Source organism: Suncus etruscus, chromosome 1, assembly GCF_024139225.1.
Source record: "Suncus etruscus isolate mSunEtr1 chromosome 1, mSunEtr1.pri.cur, whole genome shotgun sequence".
NCBI lineage: Eukaryota > Metazoa > Chordata > Mammalia > Eulipotyphla > Soricidae > Suncus > Suncus etruscus.
This window is the reverse complement of record NC_064848.1, coordinates 115,265,051-115,289,533: the sequence shown is the minus strand read 5'-3', so window position 1 is coordinate 115,289,533 and position 24,483 is coordinate 115,265,051. Positions and strand designations below refer to the sequence as shown.

Below are 24,483 nucleotides of genomic sequence, written 5' to 3'. Positions count from 1 at the left end.
CAATACGTTTTTTTTTCCTAATATAGAATTCCTATAGTTGAATGACCTTAGATTACTATTATTTGGAACGTTTTGACTTCCTGAATCTGATGTCTGTTTATTTTTCCAGGTTAGGTAATTTTTCACACATTCTTTTATTATCCAGCTATATTAATATTTACTTATTCTTTAGGTATTCTATTCCAGAGCTAACTATTTTGATTTATAAGTCATGAAGTATGTAATTAATTAATCTCAAATGGTTGTTTTTGATAAGCCTATTCTTCCCTTTACTTCATTTTGGAATTAAGACTTTTTTTTTTTTTTTGGTGTTTTGGGTCACACCCATTGACACTCAGGGGTTAGTCCTGGCTATGTGCTCAGAAATTGCTCCTTGGCTTGGGGTACCAATTGGGACACCAGGGGATCGAACTGCCATCTGTCCTAGGGTAGAGCGCGCAAGGCAGACAGCTTTGTGTTACTGCTCCAGCCCCTGGAATTAAGACTTTTGACTCTTGTTTTATATATCAAATTCTAATAAGTAGTTTGTAGAAGTTATCTGAAGACTGTCTTATGCTTTTTAGTTGTATAATCAAGTTCTAGCTTCTCCAGGAACTTTATATAAACAATAGTGCAGCAGGTAGACATTTGCCTTTCACTCAGCCAACCCCAGTTCATTCTCCAGCATCCCATATGGTTCTTTGAATTTTCCAGGAGTACTTTATGAGCACAGAGCCAGAAGTAGTCCTTGAGAATTGCCGAGGGTATCCCCCAAACAAAAACTGGGGCTGGGGTGGGGTTGGAAAACCACTTCCAAATTTGTTAACATTTTTTCGTTATATACAATCACATTATTTTTAATACATAAATATCATCAAAATTTAAGTTTTTAACTATCAATAAGACTGTTATTTTTTACATTAGTAAAATGTACTTTGGTTCTACAACTCCTCTCATAAAAGGTTTTATTATTTCCGGTCTCTGTTCTTCAAGTAGATTTTTTAAATCTTTTATGTATTTGTACTTTCTGTGATAAAACTGGTTTTTCTGCAAGTGAACCTATGATATTATTAACCTCAATGATTATTGTGCCTTTACCCTTAGTGAAGAAATTTCTTTCTTTTTACTTTTTTTAAATATTACTTTATTTAAGCAAAAAATTTTAAATTAAAAAATGTTTAATGTTTTTCAAATAAAAAAGATTTCCCCCCTCAGTTACAAAGTTAATGACTTGGTTTCAGTCATTCAATGTACAACACCCTTCCCAGTGCATATTTCCTGCCACCAATGTCCCCAGTTTTCCTCCCTTCTCCCCTGCCTGCTTCTGTGGAAAACATTGTCATAATGGCCCCTTCTCTGACCTAACTGCACTCTCCTGCTCTTCGTAGCAGGCATCCTATCATGGCCTTTATCTCTGTAGTCTTTGGATATTATTATCATACTCTTTTTTATATCCCACAAATGAGTGTGGTTATACTATGTCTCTCCCTTACCCCTCTGACTCATTTCACTCAGCATAATAATCTCCATATCCATCCACGTATAAGCAAATTTAATGACTTAATTTTTCCTAATAGCTGAATAGTATTCCACTGTGAGATCTACCATGGTTTCTTTATCCACCCATTTTTCTTGAATACTTGGGTTATTCCTAGATTCTGGCTATTGTGAATTGTATTGCATTGAAATAGAAATCCAGAGGGCTTACCTGCATTGTGCTTTTGGGCTTCTAGGAGCTATAGTTCTAGATCATATAGAAGTTCAATTTTTAAATTTTTGTGGCATATACATATTGTTTTTTTAGAAGGCTGAATTAGTCGACAGTCTCACCAGCAGTGAATGAGTGTCTCTTTCTCCCCAAATTTGCACTAGCAATGGATGTTCTTGTTCTCTGTGATGTTGCCAGTATTTGTGGTTTAAGATAATAGCTCATTATTGTTTCGATTTACTTCTCCCAGATGATTAATAATGTGGAGCATTTTTCATGTGCCTTTTGGCCATTTGCATTTCTTCTTGGAAGAAGAGAAAATGTCTGTTCATCTCTTCCCATTTTTTGGATGGGGTTAAAGTATTTTTTCTTGTTAAGCTTTGTTAATGCTTTATGTATCTTAGATATTAATCACTTACCAGATGGGTGTTGGGTGAATAATTTTTCCCATTCCGTGTGCAATCTTTGTATCTTAGTCACTGTTTCCTTTGAGGGGCAAAAACTTATTAGTTTAATGTAGTTCCTTTTTTATTTTTTGTGTCTTTTTTAAAATTTAAACACCACGATTACAAGGTTGTTCATAATACAGTTTTTTTTCACTGAGAAGATTACAGTCATACAATGTATAACAACCTTCATCAGTGCACATTTCTTGCCACCATTGTCAACAGTTTTCCTCTCACCATCCCTGATATCATTTTCCCTCCCACCTACCCTTTCCTGGAGGCAGGCATTTTACTTTTCTTTAACCCCCTCCCTCCTTCCTTCCCTCTCTCTCTCTTCCTCCAGCCCTCTCTCTTATCTTTCTTTGTTTGTTTTTTTGGGCCATACCCAGTGACACTCAGGATTTACTCCGGATATGCCCTCAGAAATCGCTCCTGGCTTGGAGGACCATATGGGATGCTGCGGATCGAACCACAGTCAGTCCTAGGTCAGCCGCCTGCAAGGCAAAAGCCCTACCAAATGCTCTGGCCCCTCTCTCTTATCATTTGTGACATTGTAGTTTGTACTACTGCATGCCATGCATACATAAACTTTTAGGGGAACTCAGCCCACCAGATGTATCCTCAGATTTTTCTGGTGGGGAGAACTGAAATTACCCCCACGGGGTTCCTCAAAAGGCCCGCTGTGGACGCCTTTTCCCCCTGCGTGGATGTTTGAGGAATTTCCGAAGAGATGCTTGGCATTACATTTTTGGTCTTTATTTGGCTTCTTTCCTTTGTAAATCTCAGGCAAAATTGTGGCCTCTATCAAATAATTTGGCTCAGAAATTCCAGCACCAAAGTTTACTAAGACAATGTTTTTTCTCTTTTTCAAATATGTCCTTGCAGCTACAGTTTCTGGTTGTCAAGGGCAAAGCCAGAGAGCAGACCCCTGGGCTAACGGCTCCTTCCTTTACTTGACCCCTAAAATAATAGAGTCCAGAACAGGAAGATCAAGTTTCTAGATATTTCCTACTTCCTCCTAATCCTGATTTTGCATTTAAATTGCATTGAATTGTGACCTTCTCCTTTGTACCTTAGAATTTTTACAGGCACACCCATAGCTTGGGTATAGTTACTGTTGTATTTTGCTTTGTGATTATAATTATTCTTCACCTGTGACTGGCTTACCCCTATAAAACCCCCTGTTTGAAAAATAAACTTGTACTCCTGCCAGAAAAACGTGTTGACCCCACTTTCTCTGTGTGTGGTTTCATTTATTTCATATTTCATATCTCTCCATGCACCAGTCCGTGCAACCCACTTTCCCTGAAGTGGGTTCACTGAAATCGCACTGGTGCTGTAAGACAGAAGCTGCTTACAGCAACTGCAAGTGAAGGAGTGCCATGAATATCCTTTCTGTATTAATCCTTCTCTACTCTAACTGCACTAACCACTCTTTATGGCAAGCTACCTACCAAAGAATGGGCCTCCTGATTTTCATCTCTATTGTTTCTGGATATCATTCCCATGCTGTCTTTTATATACCTTATATCCCAGTGATGAATAAAATTATTTTGTGTTTATCCCTCTCCTCTGACTCATTTTACCCAGCATAATACTCTCCATGTCCATCCATGTATATGCAAAATACATGACTTTATTTCTTTTTCTAATACCTGCATTGTATGCTATTGTGTAGATATAGCATAGTTTCTTTAGCCACTCATCTCTTGTTAGGTACCTGGGTTGCTTCCAGTTCTGGTAATTCTAAATAGTAATTCAATGAATAAAAAAGTGCATAGGGTAATTTAGTATTCTGTTTTTGTGTTCATAGGGTATATTCCTAGGAGTAATATTGCTGGATCATAAGAAAAATCATTTCCAGTTTTTTGAGTACCATAATATCTGTATTGTTTTCCAGAAACGTTAGACTAGACAGCATTCTCATTAGCAGTGAATGAGAGTCCCTTTCTCATCACATCCACACAAGCACTGGTTGTTTTTGTTCTTTGTAATGTGCTATTCTCTGTGGTGTGAGATGATACCTCATTGTTGTTATGATTTGCATCTTCCAGATGATTAGAGATGCGGAGCATTTTTTTTCATGTGCCTTTTAGCCATCTGTATTTCTTCTTTGAGAAAAGTCTGTTTATTTCTTCTCCCCATTTTTAAATGGAATTAATGTTTTTTTCTTGTTCAGACAGTAACTTACATATCTTAGATATTAGCACTTTATCTGATGGATATTGGGTGAATAATTTTCACCATTCCACAGGAGCTTTGTGTCCTAGTTGCTGTTTCCTTTAAAATGCAGAACCTTCTCAGTTTAATGTAGTCCCATTTGTTTATATCTGCTTCCACTTTCTTGGACAGTGGTGTTTCCTCCTTGAAGATGCCTTTAGTCTCAATGTCATACAAAAACCTTTGCCTATGTTTTCCATTATGTACCGTATGGTTTCATGTCTGGTATCAAGATATTCAATTCATTTTGATTTAACCTTTGTGCACAGTGTTAAAGAAAGGTCTGAGTTCACCTTTTTGCATGTAATTGACCAGTTTTACCAACACCACTTGTTGAAGAAGCTTCCTTTGTTCCATCTTGTATTTGTTGCCCCTTTATCAGAAATTAATTGTTTGTTTACATGGGGTTCAGACTCAGAATTCTCAAGTCTATTCCATTTATATCAGGTCTTTCTTTATTCCAATACCATGCTGTTTCAATGACTACTGCTGTATAGTACAATTTAAAGTTGAGGAAAGTGATGCCTCCCAAAAATTGCTTAGCTATTTGTAGACCTTTATTGTTCCAAATGAATTTCAGGAGTGTTTGATACACTTCTTGTTTTTGTTTGTTTGTTTCATTGTAATTTGGGGTTACACCCAGCTGCACTCAGGGGTTTCTCCTGGCTCTGCACTAAGAAATCTCTCCTGGCAGGCTTAGGGGACCATATGGGATGCTAGGGATCGAACTCGGGTCTGTCCCTAGTTGGCAGAGTGCAAGGCAAATGCCTAACACAATGCTATCACTCCAGCCCCGATCCACTTCTTTGAAAAATGTCATGGGTAACCATAGAGGGATTGCATTAAATCCCTACAAAGCTTTAAGAAGTACTGCCATTTTAATGACATTAATCCTCTCAATCCTAGGGAATAGGAAAATCTGAGGCATTACTTTCACCAACTTTAAACTGTACTACAAAGCAATAGTTATCAAAACAGCATGGTATTGGAATAAAGACAGACCCTCAGATCAGTGGAATAGGCTTGAGTTTTCAGACAATGTTTCCCAGACATACAATCACCTAAAATTTGACAAAGGAGCAAGAAATTCTAAGTGGAGCAGGGAAAACCTGTTCAACAAGTGGTGCTGGCAGAACTGGTTAGCCACTTGCAAAAAAGCGAACATAACCCCCCAGTTAACATCATATATGAAGGTAAAATCCAAATGGATTAAAGACCTTGATATCAGACCTGATACCATATGGTATATAAAACAACAAGTAGATAAAACACTCCGTGACATTGAGACTGAAGGCATCTTCAAGGAGGAAACTGCACTTTCCAAACAAGTGGAAGCACAGATCAACAGATGGGAATACATTAAACTGAGAAGCTTCTGCACCTCAAAAGAAATAGTGCCTAGGATACAAAAGTCACCCACCATGTGGGAGAAACTATTCACCCAATACCCATCAGATAAGGGGCTAATCTCCAAAATATACAGGGCACTGACAGAACTTTACAAGAAAAAAACATCTAATTCCATCAAAAAATGGGGAGAAGAAATGAACAGACACTTTGATAAAAAAAGAAATACAAATGGCCAAAAGACACATGAAAAAATGCTCCTCATCACTAATAATCAGGAGATGCAAATCAAAACAATGATGAGATACCATCTCACACCACAGAGATTGGCACACATCACAAAGAATGAGAACAATCAGTGCTGGCAGGGATGTGGAGAGAAAGGAATTTTTATCCACTGCTGATGGAAAGCGATATGGAGATTCCTCCAAAAATTGGAAATTGAGCTCCCATTTGACCCAGCTATTCCACTCCTAGGGATATACCCTAGAACACAAAAATACAATACAAAAACCCCTTCCTCACACCTATATTTATTGCAGCACTATAAACAATAGCCAGGCTCTAGAAACAACCAAGATGTCCTTCAATAGACGAATGGCTAAAGAAACTGTGGTACATATACACAATGGAATATTATGAAGCCATCAGGAGAGAGGAAGTCATGAAATTTTCCTATACATGGATGTACATGGAATCTATTATGCTGAATAAAATAAGTCAGAGGGAGAGAGAGAGATGCAGAATGGTCTCACTCATCTATTGGTTTTAAGAAAAATAAAAGTCATTTTTGCAACAATCCTCAGAGACAATGAGAAGAGGGCTGGAACTTCCAGCTCACTTCATGAAGCTCACCACAAATAGAAATAGTTTTAGAAATAACTACACTGAGAACTGAGTTATAGAAATAACTACACTGAGAACTACCATAATCATGTGAATGAGTGAAGGAACTGGAAAGCCTGTCTAGAGTACAGGTGGGGGTGGGGTGGGATGGAGGAAGATTTGAAACATTGGTGGTTGGAATGTTGCACTGGTGAAGGGGGGGTGTTCTTTACATGACTAAAACCTAATCACAATCATTTGTAATCAAGATGTTTAAATAAAGAAAAATATTAAAAAATCCTCTCAATCCTTGATCATGGAATATGTCTCCATTTCCCACTCTCCTCTTTTATTTCTTGAAACAAGATTTTATAGTGTTATTAGTATAGATCTTTCACCACTTTAGTTAAGTTGATTCCAAGGAACTTGATTTTCTGAGACAATTGTGAATGGGGTTGTTTTTTAATATCTTTTTCTTCTATTTCATTAATTGTATATTAAAATGACATAGATTTTTGAGTGTTACTTTTGTAGCCTGGCATTTTACTATACAAACTATTGTTTCTGGAAGCTTTGTTGATAGAATCTTTAGAATTTTCTAAATATAATATCATATTATTTGAAAAAAATAAGTGAGAGCTTTACTTCTTCCTTTCCTATCTGGATGCCCTTGATATCTTTTTCTTGCCTAATTGCTATAGTAAGTACTTCTAGTACTTGCACAGAAGTTGCAAGAAGGGGCACCTTTTCTAGTGCCAGATCTTAGAGGAAAGGCTTTTATTTTTCCCTCATTTAGTATAATATTTGTTGTAGACTTGTCATAAATGGCCTTGACTATGTTGAGTAAAGTTCCTTCAATTCCGATCTTGCTAAAAGTTTTTTTTTTCTTTTATCATGAATAGCTCATGATGTATTACCATCTTGAAAAGGTGTTAGATCCTATTTGCAAGGACTTTGTTGAAGACCTTTGCACCTGCGCTCATCAAGAATATTAATTATGGTTATCTTTTTATGGCATCTCTATCTGCTTTTGGTATCAGGGTGATGTTAGTTTTGTAAAAACTATTTGGGGATTTCTCTGTTTCTTCAATTTTCTGGAAGAGCCTGAAAAGGATTGGCAGTAGGCCCTCTTGAAAGGTTTGAAAGAATTAACTAGTGAATTCATCTGGTACTGGAATTTAGTTTTGGGAAGATTTTTTATTACTTTTAAATTTCTTCAATAGTGATAGGCCTGTTCAGATATAACCATTCATCATGGTTCAACCTTGTTAATTTATAGAGTTCAATAATTTATCTTTTTCTTCCAGGCTCTTTTGTTTTGTAGCATAAAGTTTCTCAAGTAATCTCTGATTACCCTTTGAATTTATGTCCCTTCTTTTCATTTCTAATTAGGTTTATTAATCTTCTCTTTCTTTGTGAGTCTTGCTAGTGGTTCACCAATTATATTTATTTTTTCAAAGAACCAACTCTTGTTTCATTGATCTTTCACATTGTTTTTTGGGTTTTTAATTTTAATTTTAGTTCATTAATTTCTGCTCTGAGCTTCGTTATTTCCTTCCATCTGCCTATTTTTGGTTCATTTTGTTGATTATCTTATGTTTTTTAGCTGTTACATTAAATTATTTAAGTAGGCTCTTTCTTTATTCCTGATGAATGCTTGCAAGTATAAAATTTTCCTTAGTACCATTTTAGCTGTGTCCCACAAATTCTGATAATTTTTGTCTTTGTTCTAGTTTGTTCCCAGGAAACATTATTTTCCAGCAAATGTTTTGAAAGTATAAAATGCTTCACGAATTTGCATGTCATCCTTGCACAGGGGCCATGTGACTCTTCTCTGTATTATTCCAATTTTAGTATATGTGCTACTAAAGCAAGCACAGTTTCCAGGAATCTTTTGATTTACTTTTTGATTTAGTCTCTAACCTAATGATTGTTCAGTAATGAGCTGTTTAATTTCCATGTGTTAAAGTTCTTTCTCTATGTCTGTTTGAATTTCACTTCTAGTTATAGTGCACCATGATCTGAGAAGGTAGTCAATATAATTTGTATCCTCTTGATTTTATGGGGTATGTTTTGTGGCCCAGCATGTGGTCTATCTTGGAGAATGTCCCATGTATATTGGAGAATGTGTATTCAGCATTTTTAGGAGGGAGATCCCTATCTTCCATTTCTTCCTTCAGATCCAGTATATTCTTGTTGAGTTTCAGCCTGGTTAACCTATCAAGGGTGACCAGGCAGAGTTGAAGTTTCCCTTTATTATTGTGTTGTTATTGATCTTTCTTCAGTTGTGTCAACAATTGTTCTTTTTTTTTTGTCAACAATTGTTTTAAATATTTGTTGGCCTCTCATTGGGTGCATATATGCTTAGGAGTGTGATTTCTTCCTATTGTACTTATTCCTTGTTTAAGAAATGTCCATCTCTATATTTTATAACATATTAAAGCTTAATGTCTGTGTTGTATGATATTAGTATAGACACTCCAGCCTTTTTAAGGTATTTGTTTGCTTGAATGATTGTCCTTCAACCTTTGACTTTGAGTCTATGTTTGCTCTGTCTATTCAGATGTGTTTCTTGCAGACAGCAAAATGATGGATTTAATATTTTGATGCATTTTTGCCACTCTATGTCTCTTAATTGGTGCCTTTAGCCCATTGATGTTGAGAGATGATTGTCATGGGATTAAGTGTCATCTTATTGTAGGAATATGTCATGTTTATTGGCTTAAAGTAGATCCTTCAGCTCTTCTTTTAATATTGGTTTTGTGTTTGTAAAATTTCTGAGCTATAAATTTCTAAGAAGCTATGTATCCTTTCTTTAAACCTGAATGCCCTTCAACAGATGAATGGCTAAAGAAACTGTGGTACATATACACAATGGAATATTATGAAGCCATCAGGAGAGAGGAAGTCATGAAATTTTCCTATACATGGATGTACATGGAATCTATTATGCTGATTGAAATAAGTTAGAGGGAGAGAGATAGACACAAAATAGTCTCATTCATCTATGGGTTTTAAGAAAAATAAAAGACATTTTTTCAATAATCCTAGAGACAAAGAGAGGAGGGCTGGAAGGTCCAGCTCAAGACATGAAGCTCACCACAAAGAGTAGTGAGTGCAGTTAGAGAAATAACTACACTGAGAACTATCATAACAATGTGAATGAATGAGGGAAATGGAAAGCCTGTCTAGAGTACAGATAGGGTGGGGTGGAGAGGAGGGAGATTTGGGACATTGGTAGTGGGAATGTTGCACCGGTGAAGGGGGGTGTTCTTTACATGACTAAAATCCAACTACAATCATATTTGTAATCAAGGTGTTTAAATAGAGATATTAATGGAAATAAAAGAAAGCTTGGCTGGGTGAAGTATCCTTGGCCAAGCATTGTTTTATTAAGTTTTTTCACTGTATTCTACCACTACCTTTGGATCTTGAGAGTTGCTTGTGATAAATCTTCTGTAAATCTTTCAGATGCCTCTTTGTATATAATTTCCCTTTATTATTGTGTTGCTTTCAGTATTCTATCTCTATATCTCTCAGTTTTCATCATTGTAACTACTATGTGCTTTGAGGTACTTTTCTTTGGATCGCATTAAGCTTGTATTTTTTGAGCCTCCAGATTACAGTTGCATGCACTCTGTAGTTCTGGGAATTTCTCAGTAATGATGTTCTTGACTATTGATTCTTCATTGGGGTTTTCTTCCTGGGTCTCTGGGACCCCAATAATTCTTATGTTGTTTCTATTGAGCATATTTAAGAATTTTATTGTCATCTGTGCACTTTCATTGAGAATATTTTTCTAGCATCTCCTGTTGTATGGAGGTGTTATGCAATTCATCTTCTATGTCACTGATTTTGTCCTCAGTGGCTGTTACTCTGCTGGTGAGGCTTTCCAGTAAGGTTTTCATTTCACCAACCATGTTTTTCAGCCCTGTTATTCCTGTTTGAAGTTTTCTCATTTCTGTTATCATATCATCTTGAGTCTTCTGGGCTGACCATTTCCATCATTTCATTAAGCTCGTTGAACATTTGTAACATTTTCCCTCTAAGGTCCTGATCAGAAATGTTATGTAGATGGCAAGTGTTGGTTGGGTTTATAGGACTAGCTTCTTCAGTCACAAGATATGATGGGATTTTGCATAATTTTTCAGTTGTGAACTTTGATGTATGGTACGCTTAATGAGTGTTGTGGTACAGTTCCTTGACTGGAAGAATTCACTCTGGGGCTGTGCTCTTGCTGGTATCATTTCACTGAACTCAAGTTGGGGATTTTCACATTTTAAGTCTTTGACTCTTTTCTGGGTGCCACCAAACAACAGACACTTTGCTTTAGTCCTCGGTGGTGTGGGACACTTACCTTGTGACACTGTGTTGGATGCCTCCAAAAAGAAGCTCCCTTCTGCCTCAGTCCTTGGTTGTGGAGTCACTTAACTCACCATGCTGAACTGATTGCCACCAAATAGACTCCATTTGTTTATTTTTGCTTCAACTTACTTGGGCAGTGGTGTTTCATCCTTGAAGAGGCCTTTAGCATCAATGCCATGAACTGTTCTGACAACATTTTCCTCTATATACCTTATGGTCTCAGGTCTTATATCAAAGTCTTGAACCTATTTTGATTTGACTTTTATGCCCCGCATTAAAGTGAGGTTTTAGATCACATGTCTTGCATATAGTTGACCGGTTTTTCAGCATCACTTATTGAAGAGACTTTCCTTGCTTCACCACATATTTTTTGTTCTTTCCTGAGGAGATAGTCTCAGGCTATTCAAGTCAATATCACTGATTTGAGAGTCTTTTTTTTATTTCAATACCATGCTGTTTTAATGACTATCATTTTATAGTACAGTTTGAAGGATTACTTTAGCTATTCATGGATTTATTTTTCTATATGTTTCAGTAATCTTTGATCTATTTCTTTTAAAAATGGCATGGGTATATTTACAGGGATTGCATTAAATCTGTACAATGCTTTGAGAAGTCTTGCTATTTTAAAGATGTTATGCTAGTGGAGAAATTTCTACTAGTGAGTTATTAATGTCCTCTGTTCTAATGGCTGTTTTTTCACGTCCACTTTCAAGCACAGCCTGGTTACACTCTTTTGGATTTCATAGGTGTTGGATAACTTATGACTGATGAAATCCTGATGGAAAATGATAACTGGTGGGAGTTCTTGATTATCAGAAGCTTCGTGTTTAGAATAAATGTGGTGCAGCCATAATGACTCTCAAAGGGTGAAGAAAATAGATCAAAAATCCAGTGTTGTGCGTTGTTTTATAAAGTTTTCTTCCTCTTTCTCTTTCATATCACTATAATATGACTGTGATTTACTTAATGATAGTCATAAATCTCAGAAGCTATCTTTATTTTTCTTGAGCCAATTCAACCTCCCTGTTTTAAATTTATCAATCCTTTCTTTTTCAGTTTATGTGCTATAAAACCTTCTATGTTAAATTTAATTATTGGGTTATTCAATTTTGTAATTTCTGTTTGGTAAAGTCTTATATTTTTTCATTGGAATTTTCACTTTGTTCATGCACTATTCTCCTAACCTATGTGAGCATTTGTGTGATGGTTACTCTGAATGTTTTACCAAGTATATCACATGGTTCTCTTTCATAGGATTATTTCTAGAGTTTTATCTTTTTAAATATGTTCCTTTTTTCTTTCATTTTTCTTGACTCTCTATGTTGGTTTCTGTGCACTAAATAAAACAGCTGTTTCTAGTCTTTAGGGTGTGACCTCCCACAGGGGATGAGTCATATTATTTATCTTGGACCCTGCTTCTTTGTTTTTGCTCTAACAATAGTCATGTAAAATAGATCAGTTCTTAGCATATAGTTAATATAATATGGAGTATATTTAATACTAGTACATGAGGAAACTTTAGGCATTAATTTCCATCTTTGATTTTGCTCTTTTTATTCTATGTCAGTTGGTACTCACCAACTGTAACTCCTCAGTGAAAACAAGAAATTTTTCAGCATATTTTTAAGGAAAGGCCTAAATAAAGCACACTGTAACTTAGATTTTAAGTTCATTCATAAACATGATTTTTCCCAAACAAAAAATCCAAAGAATAATATAGGTCTTTTATTTCATAATTATAATATTTTTTGCTCCATACACATTTGAAGTGGCACTTTTATCACATACTAAGTTTTTATATATTCTTGGAAATTTTATACTTTTCCATTTTGAGTGATTTATCTGTCTTTCCACCTTTTATTTTTGGCCAAATACTGGGTTTTATTTTTTTATTTTTTACAGGACCATAATTGGTGGTGCTTGGATGCCCAGGGATATTCATGGAGCAGGTCTGGTGGTAGTTGGGTATCTGAGGCTAGAATTCAGGAATTTATATATTCTAGGCATCTGTTCCACCTAAGAGCTATCTAACTTGAGCTATCTCCCCAGTTCCTAGTACTAGTTATTAATTTCTGCAATGTTATAGTATATTTTAATAACTTTCAGGCCTAATTTCTATTTCTTACCCTTTTACGTTTCCATTTCCAGATATAAAAATTTCTAGATGTATTTTTTAAGTTGCCTTTTTCTCAACTATCTTAAAACAAAAGCAAATTTGAGGTTATGTAGACTACACTACTTTAAGTCATAATGATAAGGCATATCCTGCAGAAGTGTTTTTACTAAAATTATTCTAAAAATTTTAAGTGTATGTATGTGAAACTAGGATTCCTAATTATTGCTCATGGGGAATTTTTGTATATTATTATGTTTAGTAGTAAAGTCAATAAAAATGTATTCTTTTGAAGCATTTTAAAATAAAAAATAAATTCCAGGTGCAACCTTTCTCAGTGTTATTTTGCAACAATTTCTTACTGTGTTCTCTGTATTATCTGCCTTCTTACATTTCAAGGGAAAAAATTCCTTTATAACATGTATTCTTTATAGGGAGACAATTCATGTTGATAACTGTAGCACAATTTTATTTGTTGGAGCATTTTCCATGCTGATCTTTTTTTTTCTCATCCACTCAATAAATAAGGCACTGTTATAGAATCTTACAGTATTCTTTGATCAACTCAGGGCAGCAAATCAATGTAGCAGCATCAAAATATCTAGTGGAAATATTACAACAGATTCTGGTATTTGTAGCAGCTGATTCAAATCATCATACCAGGTCTTTCTCTTTCAAACTGCTATTTATCATATAATAACAACCATGGAACAGATGACACCAAGAGACTATCCAGGGTGACATCATTAGTATAGGTGTCAGATCCATTATGGCTCAGAGAAATCACGGTTAGTTCTTCACTCACACAACATTAAGGATTTATTTATCAATACAAAATGCAATGAATATTGTATTAAATGCATCAATTTTTGGCTTCAACAGAGTGGAACACCATTTGACATGACTATGACCTCAGGAAATTTACTTAGCCTCTCAGAACATTATTATTCTCTTGCTTAATTACTAGAATTGTTGATGATTCATTGATACAGACTAAGAAGTCAATGTCTTCTTCATGCTCCAAGGAACACTTTTGTATAGGAATTATAAGATAAAAAAAGATGGTGAAAAAATAGACTAATTGTTGCCTATAAGGATAAAATACTTTATTTAAATTAATTTACTAAATTGACTCAGAAGTATGTTTTAATACAATCCAATCATTTAAAAAGTATTTTCACTTTAGATTGCACTGTTCTGCCTTGATTGGAGAGATCATGTTGAAGTAAGCATATTCACTCATATCTAATAAGCACATATGATCATGTAGTAGTACTCCTGTTCACAATTATTTGTAAGGCACACTTTTTCCCACATACAGACTTAAGCTTCCTGGTCCACATTAGACCCTCATTTTGTTGTTGTCTATTAATAGAAACTATCACATGAAATTTTTTTGTTTGTTTGTTTGAGGGCTACATCTGGCCTTGCTCAGACTTTACTCCTGGCTCTGCATTCAGAAATCACTCCTGACAGGCTCAGAAGACTATATAGAATGCCACAGATGGGTCCTGAGTCGGCTATGGGTAAACACCATTCTGCTGTGCTATCGCTATGGCCCGTCACATGAAATTTTTAAGCAAAGTTCTTGGGCATTCGTGATGTTCTGCCATTTTATTTTTTTCCTCTCACTTGAACTTTAATATCAAGGACATGAGAGGTTGGCTGTTCAACTTGGTTCTGGAATGAATTCTGGAGTAGAGTCACAGCCAAACTGAAGCTAAAATAAAGTGATAAAAAAAATAATTGTTGTTTTTGCAAAGATAGCTCATTGGGCTGGGCCAGTAGCTCAAAAAGTTGGAGCACATGCTTTGCATTCAGAAGATCCAGGTTTTATCCTCATCAACAATTGGTCTCCTGAGTACCTCTGGAATGATATTTTAGCACAAAACCAGTATTAAACCCTAAGCACCATGAGTGTGACCCTCAAACCAGAGAGAATAATAACAATTACTGTTGCAAACCTTTATGGTTTAGGAATTTTAAAACTGGCTAAGCCAATTTATATGGATGTTTATTTTAAACTGGAAATAAAAATTTCTAATGTCACATTTTCACTCTTTATTTCTATCAATATAAAACTTTTATTATTTCTATGGATTCATCCTCTGTTGATTCTCTAATTGGGATATCACTGAAAATAAAATGCTAGAAAATCTAGAGCACGATTCTTTTTTTGTTTGTTTGTTTGTTTGTTTTTTTGGGCACACCCGTTTGATGCTCAGGGGTTACTCCTGGCTATGCGCTCAGAAATCGCCCCTGGCTTGGGGGGACCATATGTGACGCCGGGGGATGGAACCGCGGTCTGTTCCTTGGCTAACACTTGCAAGGCAGACAACTTACCTATAGCGCCACCTCACCGGCCCCTAGAGCACTATTCTTAAATTTCAACAATATACAGTCATATGAGAAAGTAACTTTTATAATGATGCTTGAACATTTATAATAACTTTATAAAAATTAAGGTTCTTGATAGAACATTAAGCTGCTAACAATACTTTGGAAAACAAATTTGACCAATGTTACTCTAGATGGTATTCAACATATAGAGTTTCTCTTGGTTTAAATATGTGTCAGGGAAAGGAAATGACATTTTTTACATAAGTCCTGGTCATTGACTCACAAGATGCTTGAAATCTAGTCCTCCAAAAAAACTGGCTGGTTTAGAGGACTAAGGACCAACGAAAATGCTTCTACTGAAGCAATTCTCAGATGTTTGGTAAAGTTATAGCTGAATCAGCCACTCAAGAGATTTGGGGTAAATAAACTAGATACATATATACTTGCATACCTACCTATATACATACATACATACATACATACATACATACATACATAGAATTTTCTGGGCTGATTGCTCTGGGTTACTAAGGTAAAAGAATGTACATTAAAGAGGTAGGATATATCATATAATCATATAGCACCCAGAAATATGTTGTATCTTGTAGCAAACATTATTGGAAGATAAATGATTCTCATATAGGATTTATTAATGTGTTTCATTAATAAAACCACCTAGAAGGAGAGCTATTTGCTTATAAATTGTTAGTGCCTTTTTTCCTTTCTATGTTTATTAATTACTTTCCTTCAGAAAAATTTTTATTGAGATACCATTTTTCTCTATCATTATTATTATTGTTGTTGTTGTTGTTGTTGTTGTTGTTGGGTCACACCCTGCAGCACTCAGGGGTTACTCCTGGCTCTACACTCAGAAATCACTCCTGGCAAGCTTGGGGGACCATATAGGATGCCAGGATTTGAATTACCGTCCTTCTGCATGCAAGGCAAACACCTTACCTTCATGCTATATCTCCGGCCCCTTGCTCTGATTATTTTAATACAAATACCTTCTATAAATTTTTGTCTTCATAATAGTAACAGTCAAATGGTGAAGGCAGTCAATTAACATGTAAACCAATAAATAAGATCTGAAGTTGATTTTAACTATGACCAGTGATTCAAGAAAAGTAAACTGTAACAAAATACACACTTCAGTTGGAGAAATAATAAACATTGGAAGGAAGGTATCTAGTAAATATTTAAAGTTAAATTTGATTTTGGATTTTGTTTTATGAGGACAGAGCACATTTGTCAGTATGGCTTACTTTTAGTTCTGTGTTACGTAGCATTCCTTAGAGTGTTTAGGAAACCATATGTTGTGCCATGGATCAGACTGGAATCAGCCCCTTGCAAGGAAAGCACCTTAACCCTTGTACTATCTCTACATCTCACCCTAATTTATATATTGAAAAATAATAGCCTTTAATTTTATAATCACCAAGTGAGATTATATTATGGTAATCATAATTGACAAATGAAAGGTTGACATAATTTTCTTGCTTTTATTTTTAAATTTGTGATTAAGCAGACAATTCAAGAAAACATACAACATAACATACTTATTTGCATATTGCTATTATTGCATTTGTTAAAAAAACATTCAAAATACTTATTAACATCGTGCACTTTTAGGCAGCACTTTAATAGATTTCATTGGATTTAGCTTGCAGAATAAGCATTACAATTACTATTTTACTCTTTATATATTTTTAAATTCAAGTATTGTTATATGAGTCATATTTTATAAAGTGGTATATTAATGGTTTTTATGTACAAAGTTACCCTACATCACCACTACTAGAGCCAAAATAAGTCAGAGCTATAAGGATAAATATCAGATGTGGAGAAAAAGAACAAGGGAATGAATAGTATTGATACCAACAAACTCTTGACCTTGGTTTACAAAATTGAGAATGTCAATAAGATGGAGAGTTGAAGAGATGAAGAGGGTCTTAAGCACTTTGGTGGTGGAGAGGTGTGGTAATTTTGTATATCAAAACTAATTTCTTTTGAGGCCAGAGCAATAGTACAGTGGGGAAGGCACTTGCTTTTACTCTTCCAATCTGGGTTCAATCTCCAGTACCCAATATGTTCCCCTAATCCAGCTAAAGTAAGACCTGAGTGCAGAGCCATGAGTAAGCCCTGAGCATTACCAGGTGTGGCCCAACATCCTCCCACCAGAAAAAATAAACACATTTCTTTAAAAGTAAGTATCTAGGGGCATGGTTTGGAACATTGTATTCATATTACTAGCATTATTATAAATCACAGTTCCTAAAATTAATTAAAAAAAAATGGCTCTATTGGGGCAGGAGCGGTGGTGCAGCGGTAGGGCTTTTGCCTTGCAAGCGTCTGACCTAGGATGGATCCCCTGGCGTCCATGTGGTCTCCCAAGCCAGGAGCGATTTCTGAGCGCATAGGCAGGAATTATCTCTGAGCGTCACGGGGTGTGGCCCCAAAACAAAACAAAACAAAAATGGTTCTGTTGAGTTAGATAGTGCATTGTACTTCTAAAAGCAGTATCTGTGCTATCCTGAATAATCTCTCAAAAATCTCAGTCATCAGAAATAACAGAAGTAGCTCAACAGGTTTGAGAGCTATACCTAGTTAAGAAGTATCGTGTTTCAGTAAATAACTCAGGTTATTTTTTTTATTTTTATTTTTTTAGCTACAACGTTCACTGAAATAGATAGGAAATCTAAGTCTAGAATGAGATGCCTGACTTTTCTTGCAGTCCCACATACCTACAACTTCCAAATAGTTGTAGATCCCAAGTAACCACCTAACCTGGCATAAAGCTACTTTAGACACTGATCACCTGCCTTCAGGTGCTAAATACATAAAAACAAGTAACGTTTTTGTTTACTAAACAGGCTCAGAGTTACCATCAAGTATGATAACTTGGCAGAAAGTATTTAAAGCCAGTTGGCTAGGCACCTTTGTTCTCTGTCCAACAGAGATCAGTCACAGAGAATGAGACAGAAAAACACATAAGGAGACAGACAAACACACAAGACTGTGCAAGCTTTAGGGTGGCCTGAGCAGCCATCAGTAACCTCACAAGCAGGCCATTTATTCAGTACCATCACACTCCTCTACCATTCACCCACCTAACAGAGAGCCGTCGTTAACAGACATCAAGAACAGATAATAAGCAAATCAATATCTGATATATTTACCTGGCACATTTTTGCTGCTAGCAGATATTTGTTATCTATTCTATTTTCACTATTATAGTATTTGCAGATAGCTCCAATTCCCCAGTATCCACTGGATGGGACTATCAGGACCAGAGGCCCTGGGAGGCTATCCATACGAAGTATTTTAATCAGCTAAAAAAGGTGGCTTCTTTTCAGGGTTAGGTTGACCACACTTCTAACTACAGATCTTGGACCAATCTATTTTAATATTTCTCTTTTTATAAATTAATAAATTTTAATTAAATTACCATGAGTTATATTTACAAAATTATTCATGATTGAGTTTCAGTCATATTTAGAATGTTCCAATACTCATACCTTTACCAGTTAATATTTCCCATCACCAATATCCCCAGTTTTCCTCCCTCCCTCCCTCCTGATTTCTTCCCTACCAGTTTCTATGGCAGACACACACTCTCTCTCCCTCTACTGTTTTCCTTTTATGCACTATGGTTTGCAATATTGATACTGAAATTGTATCATGTATATCACCTTAACTCATTATAGCACCCAGTTCTTGTCCAGAGTGATCACTTCCAACTATCATTATCTTAGTGGTCTCCTCTGCATTGACTCACTCACTCTTTGTGGAAAGCTTCCTACCAGGAGTCAGTCTTCCTGATCCTTGCCTCTATTGTAATTGATATTATTACCATAATATCTTTTTTATATCCCACAAATGAGTACAACCATTCTGTCTATCCCTCTCCCTCTAGCTCATTTTGCTAATCTAATACTCTCCACATTCATTCATATATAAGCAAATTTCATTATTTTATTTTTCTTAACAACTGCATTAGTATTCCAATGTGTATATGTACCATGGTTTCTTATTCAACTTATCTGTTCTTGGGTTGTTTCCAGATTCTGGCTATTGGGAATACTGCTGCAGTGAACATATGAGTATAGAAGGCTTTTCTGCATTTTGTTTTTGGACCCCTAGAGTGTATTCCCAGGAGCAGTATTGCTGGTTCATATGGGAGTTTAATTTCTAGTTTTGTGAGGAATGTCCATATTGTTTTCCAAAAAGGCTGGATCAGTCTACAGTTTCACCAGTTGTGAATTTGAGTCTCATCTCAGCACATCCATAGTGACTGGTTGCTTTTTTTCTTTTTCATGTGCATGCCAGTCTTTGTAGTATGAGTTATTTCATTTTCGTTTTGTTTTGAATCCTATAATGATGAATGATGTAGAGCATTTTTTTCATGTGCTTTTTGGCTTTCTTTGAGGAAGTTTCTGTTTATTTCTTCTACCCATTTTTGGATAAAGTTTGATTTATTTTTGTTAAGAGCTACCAGTGCCTTCTATATCTAGTTAGTAACCCTTATAAGATGGGTAGTAGGTGAATAATTTCCTCCAATCTGTGGTCAGTCTTTATGTCTTTGCTACTGTTTTCTTTGAGGTGTAGAAGTATTTTGGTTTAATATAGTCTCCATTAGTTTATCTTTGTTTCCACATGCTTGGTCAATGGAATATTATTGTTGAAGATGCCTTTAGTTTTAGTGTCATGGAGAATTCTGCCTGTGTTTTTCTCTTATGTGTCTTATGGCTTTAAGTCTGATATCAAGGACTTTAATCTATTTTGATTTGACTTTTATGCATAGTGTTCACAAGAAGTTTGAGTTCATATTTTTGCATGTAGTTGACCAGTTTTTTCATCACCACTTGTTGAAAAGGTTTTCCTTGCTCCACTTCATATTTCTTACATCTTTAACAAAGATTAATTATATACCTGACTATAAATCTCAGGATATTCAAGTCTTTTGTTTAGTCATTTAACCTCTTTAGTTAAGTTAATTAATTAACTTTAGTTAAGTTGATTCCATGGTACTTAATTTTCTTTTCTCTATTTTTTCTATAGATTTGTTTTGGGTCTATACCCTGAAGTGCTCAGCGAATAGTCCTGGTCTTCACTCATAAATTACTCCTGGCAGTATGCAAGGTAAACATCCCATTTGCTGTACTATCTCTCAACCTCTGTACTTGATTTTATGAACAAAATTGTATGTGGGATTTTTAAAAATACCTCTTTCTTCTTCTCTTTCATTCTTTGTATATAGAAAAGCCATTGAATTTTATATTAATTTTGTACCTGCCACTTTACTATATGAATGTACTGTTTCTAGAAGCTTTATTGAAGTATTTAGGATTTTCTATATATAGCATCATGTCATATGCAATTAATGAAAGCTAAACTGGTTTATTTCCTATCCACATGCCACAAATATCTTTTTTTTTTCTTGCCTAGTTGCTATGGCAAATACTTCCAGCACTAATTAAATACAAGTGATGAGAGTAGGAAAACTTTTGTTTTTAATTTTTTGGGTTGCACCAGGTGATGCTCAGGGGTTACTCCTGGCTATGCACTCAGAAATCACTTCTGGCTTGGGGGACCATATAAGACTCTGGGTATTGAATCACAGTTCATCGTAGGCTAGCGTGATGCCTTACACCTTTTGCCACCGCTCCAGCCCCAAGAGTAGGAAAACTTTTATTGTGTCATATCTTAGATGTTTTCCCTATTGAGTATAAATAATGCTTACTGTAGGCTTTTGGTAAATGGTTTTGACTATATTGAGAAAAGTTTCTTCAATCCCCATCTTGTTGATAATTCTTAACATGAATGAGTACTGGATCTTATCAAATGCTTTCTCTGTATCTATTGCTATGATCATGTGATTTTTTTCTATTTTCCTTATATTATATGATGTATTATATTAATTGAGTTGTGATGTTAAACCAGCATTGAATGCCTAGAATGAATTCTATTTGGTCATGGGTTAAGACCTATATGATGTATTGCTTAATACTATTTGCTAGTATTTTGTTGAAGATTGTTTTGTTTGTTTTTGGATCACATCCAGCAGCATTCAGGGATTACTCCTGGTTCTGTGCTCAGAAATTACTCCTGGTGTACATAGGGGTCATATGAGATTGAACCCAGGTCAGCCTTGTATGCAAGGTAAATGTCCTACCTGTTATTCTATCACTAAGGCCCCCATGGTGAGGATATTTGCATCTGTGTTCATCAAGGATATTGTCCTGTAATTCTCTCTGTCTTTGTGTGTTTTGTGTGCATGCATGCGTGCATGCTTGTGTGTATGTGTGTGTGTGTGTGTGTGTGTGTGTGTGTGTGTGAGAGAGAGAGAGAGAGAGAGAGAGAGAGAGAGAGAGAGAGAGAGAGAGAGAGAGAGTCTGGCTGTCTGGCTGTCTGCTTTTGGTATCAGGATGATATTAGCTTTATACAAATAGTTTGGAAATGTTTCTGTTTCTTCATTTTCCTGGAAAGCCTGAAAAGGAATGGCAGTAGAACCTCTTTAAAGATTTGGAAAGAATTCTCTAGTGAATCCATCTGGATGTGGGCTTTTGTTTGAGGGAAGCCTTTTGATTATCATTTCAATGACTTCAGCAGTGATAGGTCTGTTCAGGTGTTCAAGATTATCTTGGTTCATTCTTGGGAGGTTATAGGAGTCCAATAATTTATCCATTTCTTCCAGGTTCTCTCATTTTGTGGCATAAAGATTCTCAAAGCTATCTCTGATTACCCTTTGACTTTCTGTATTATTAAAACTATTGTGATTTAAAAATTTTTCACAGTTGGATATCAGACATAAATGTTTCAGGGCCAATCCCACCACCAGTGTCAGCCTCCCTCCACCAATGTTCCCAGAGTGCATCCCATGCCATCATGGCATGCACCTTAGCCTGCCAGCATAACAGACCCATTTTAAGTTTTGATTGTTAGTTTAGGTCTCATGATTGAATTACTGTTGACTCTGGTTTGGATATTTAGTTAGGTTTTTTTCTTAACACCACCAATGATCTGAGACCTCTTGGCCCCTGTCCCCTATCCTTTAATAACTGTGTTACTCCTCATTCACTCAATGTATTTCCTTTTTCTCGCTATAATCTGGTGTCTAAGAGTTCTCAACAACTTCCATTTAAACCAGTGAATTTCTTCATGGAGCTATTCTAAATATCACATATAAATGATATAATTCTGTATTTATCCTCCTTCTCCTAGCCTGTCATTTAACATGATTTCTTCCAGTTTCATGAATGTTGCAACAAATTGCATGATTGCATCATTCTTTATAGTTATGTAAAATTCCACTGTATATATGTATCACATCTTTATGATCCACTCATCTATTGTTTGACATCCAACTATTGTTTGATTCCAACTCTTAGCTATTGTACTGAGTGCTGCAATGAATATCAGTAAGTGCATATCCTTTTGAATGAGGATTTCTATCCTGGAAATAAATACCCATGCGTAGGATTACTGGGTAATATGGTAGAACAATTATTAGTTTACTGATAATGTTTTCCACAGGGATTAGACCAGACAGCAACCAGCAGATCTCTGACAACACAAATTGTTCCCAATATTTTTGGTTTGTGCCATTCTTACTTGTATAATATAATATTTTATTTTTATCATGAGTTGTATTTCCCTAATAATAAGTGATGATGAGCATTATTTCATGTGCCTGTTTGCCATCTGTTCTCCTTCAGAGAAGTGGCTCTCGCCATTTTTATGGAGTTTTTAGGTTTTGTGAAGTTAATCTTTGTGACTACTTTGTATATCCTAGATATCAACTCTTTACCCGAGTGCAAAAATTTTCTCCTACTTAGCTACCTTTCAATTTTAGCTCATGTTTCTTTTTCCATACAGCAATTATTTGGTTTTATATAGTCTTATTTATTGAGATTTGATTCTACAGCCCTTGAAATTTGTATTTTATCATTGAAGACTCCTTTGATGTATAAGTTTTGAAGTTCATTGCCTAAAATTTAGGCAGTTAAATTTAGGGATTTAGGTCCAATCATTGAATTCAGGTCTAATCTTTAAATTGACATTTGTGTAAGGTGTGAGATATGGATATATCTTTAATTTTCTACAAGTGGTCATTCAATTTCTCAACAGCATTTGTTGTAGAGACTGTTTTTATTACAATTCATGTTCTTGATTCCTTTGTCAAAGATGAATTGACAACATATTTGAGGGGTTGTAACTGGATATTCTATTCTGACCCATTGTTCTGAAAGTCTATTTTTGTCCCAATACCATGCTGTTTTGATCACTATGACTTTGTAGTAGAACTTAAAGTTAGGTGATGAGATGCCTCCCAGTTTCTTGTTTTCAATATGAGTTTGGATTTCCTAAGTCTTTTATGGTTCCACAAAAACTTTATAATTGATTGTTGTAAGTTCTTGAAGAATGTTGTCTGAACTTGGAATCTACATAGTAGTTTAGGTAAGATGGTTATTTTTATATTGATTTTTCCAATCTATGAGCATGGGATGTTTTTTCCATTTCCTTAGGTCTTCTTAAATTTCTTTCTTAAGGTTTTATTTGTTTGTTAGTTTTTGGGCCACACCTGGCAGTGCTCAGGGATTACTCCTGGCTCTGTACTCAGAAATTGCTCCTGGCAGGCTTGAGGGACCATATGGGACGTTGAGGATAGAACCCAGGTCGGCAGCATGCAAGGCAAACACCCTACGGCTGGCTGTACTGTCACTCTGGCCCCTCTTTCTTAAGGTTTTTGTTTAGTTTTTGTTTTGTTTTGTTTTTGAGTCACACCTGGCAGCGCTCAAGGGCTACTCCTGGCTTAGAAATCGCCCCAGGCAGGCTCGGGGGACCATATGGGTTGCTGGGTTTCGAACCACCGTCCTTTTGCATGCAAGGCAAATGCTTTACCTCCATGCTATCTCTCTGACCCCTTTTTCTTAAGGTTTTTAAAGTTTTCATAAGATGGGTTTCACACCTCTTCTATTAGGTTGATTCCTATGTACTTGATGGTTTTAGACAGTTTTTTAAATGCGATAGACTCTGATCTTCTGAGTCATTATATAAAGGAAGGCAACTATCCTTTGTGTATTAACTTTATAGCTGGCAACATCACTATATTGGTTTATTCTTTCTAGAGGCCT

At 35.6% G+C, this 24,483-nt stretch overlaps 1 non-coding gene across 1 annotated transcript; it reads right to left on the bottom strand.

Annotated features, from left to right (window-relative positions):
• Window positions 1-8,296: 8,296 nt before the first annotated feature.
• LOC126027759 (U6 spliceosomal RNA) lies at window positions 8,297-8,403 on the bottom strand. The gene has a single exon (XR_007502322.1). It is a non-coding gene; the product is annotated as a U6 spliceosomal RNA (small nuclear RNA).
• Window positions 8,404-24,483: the final 16,080 nt, after the last annotated feature.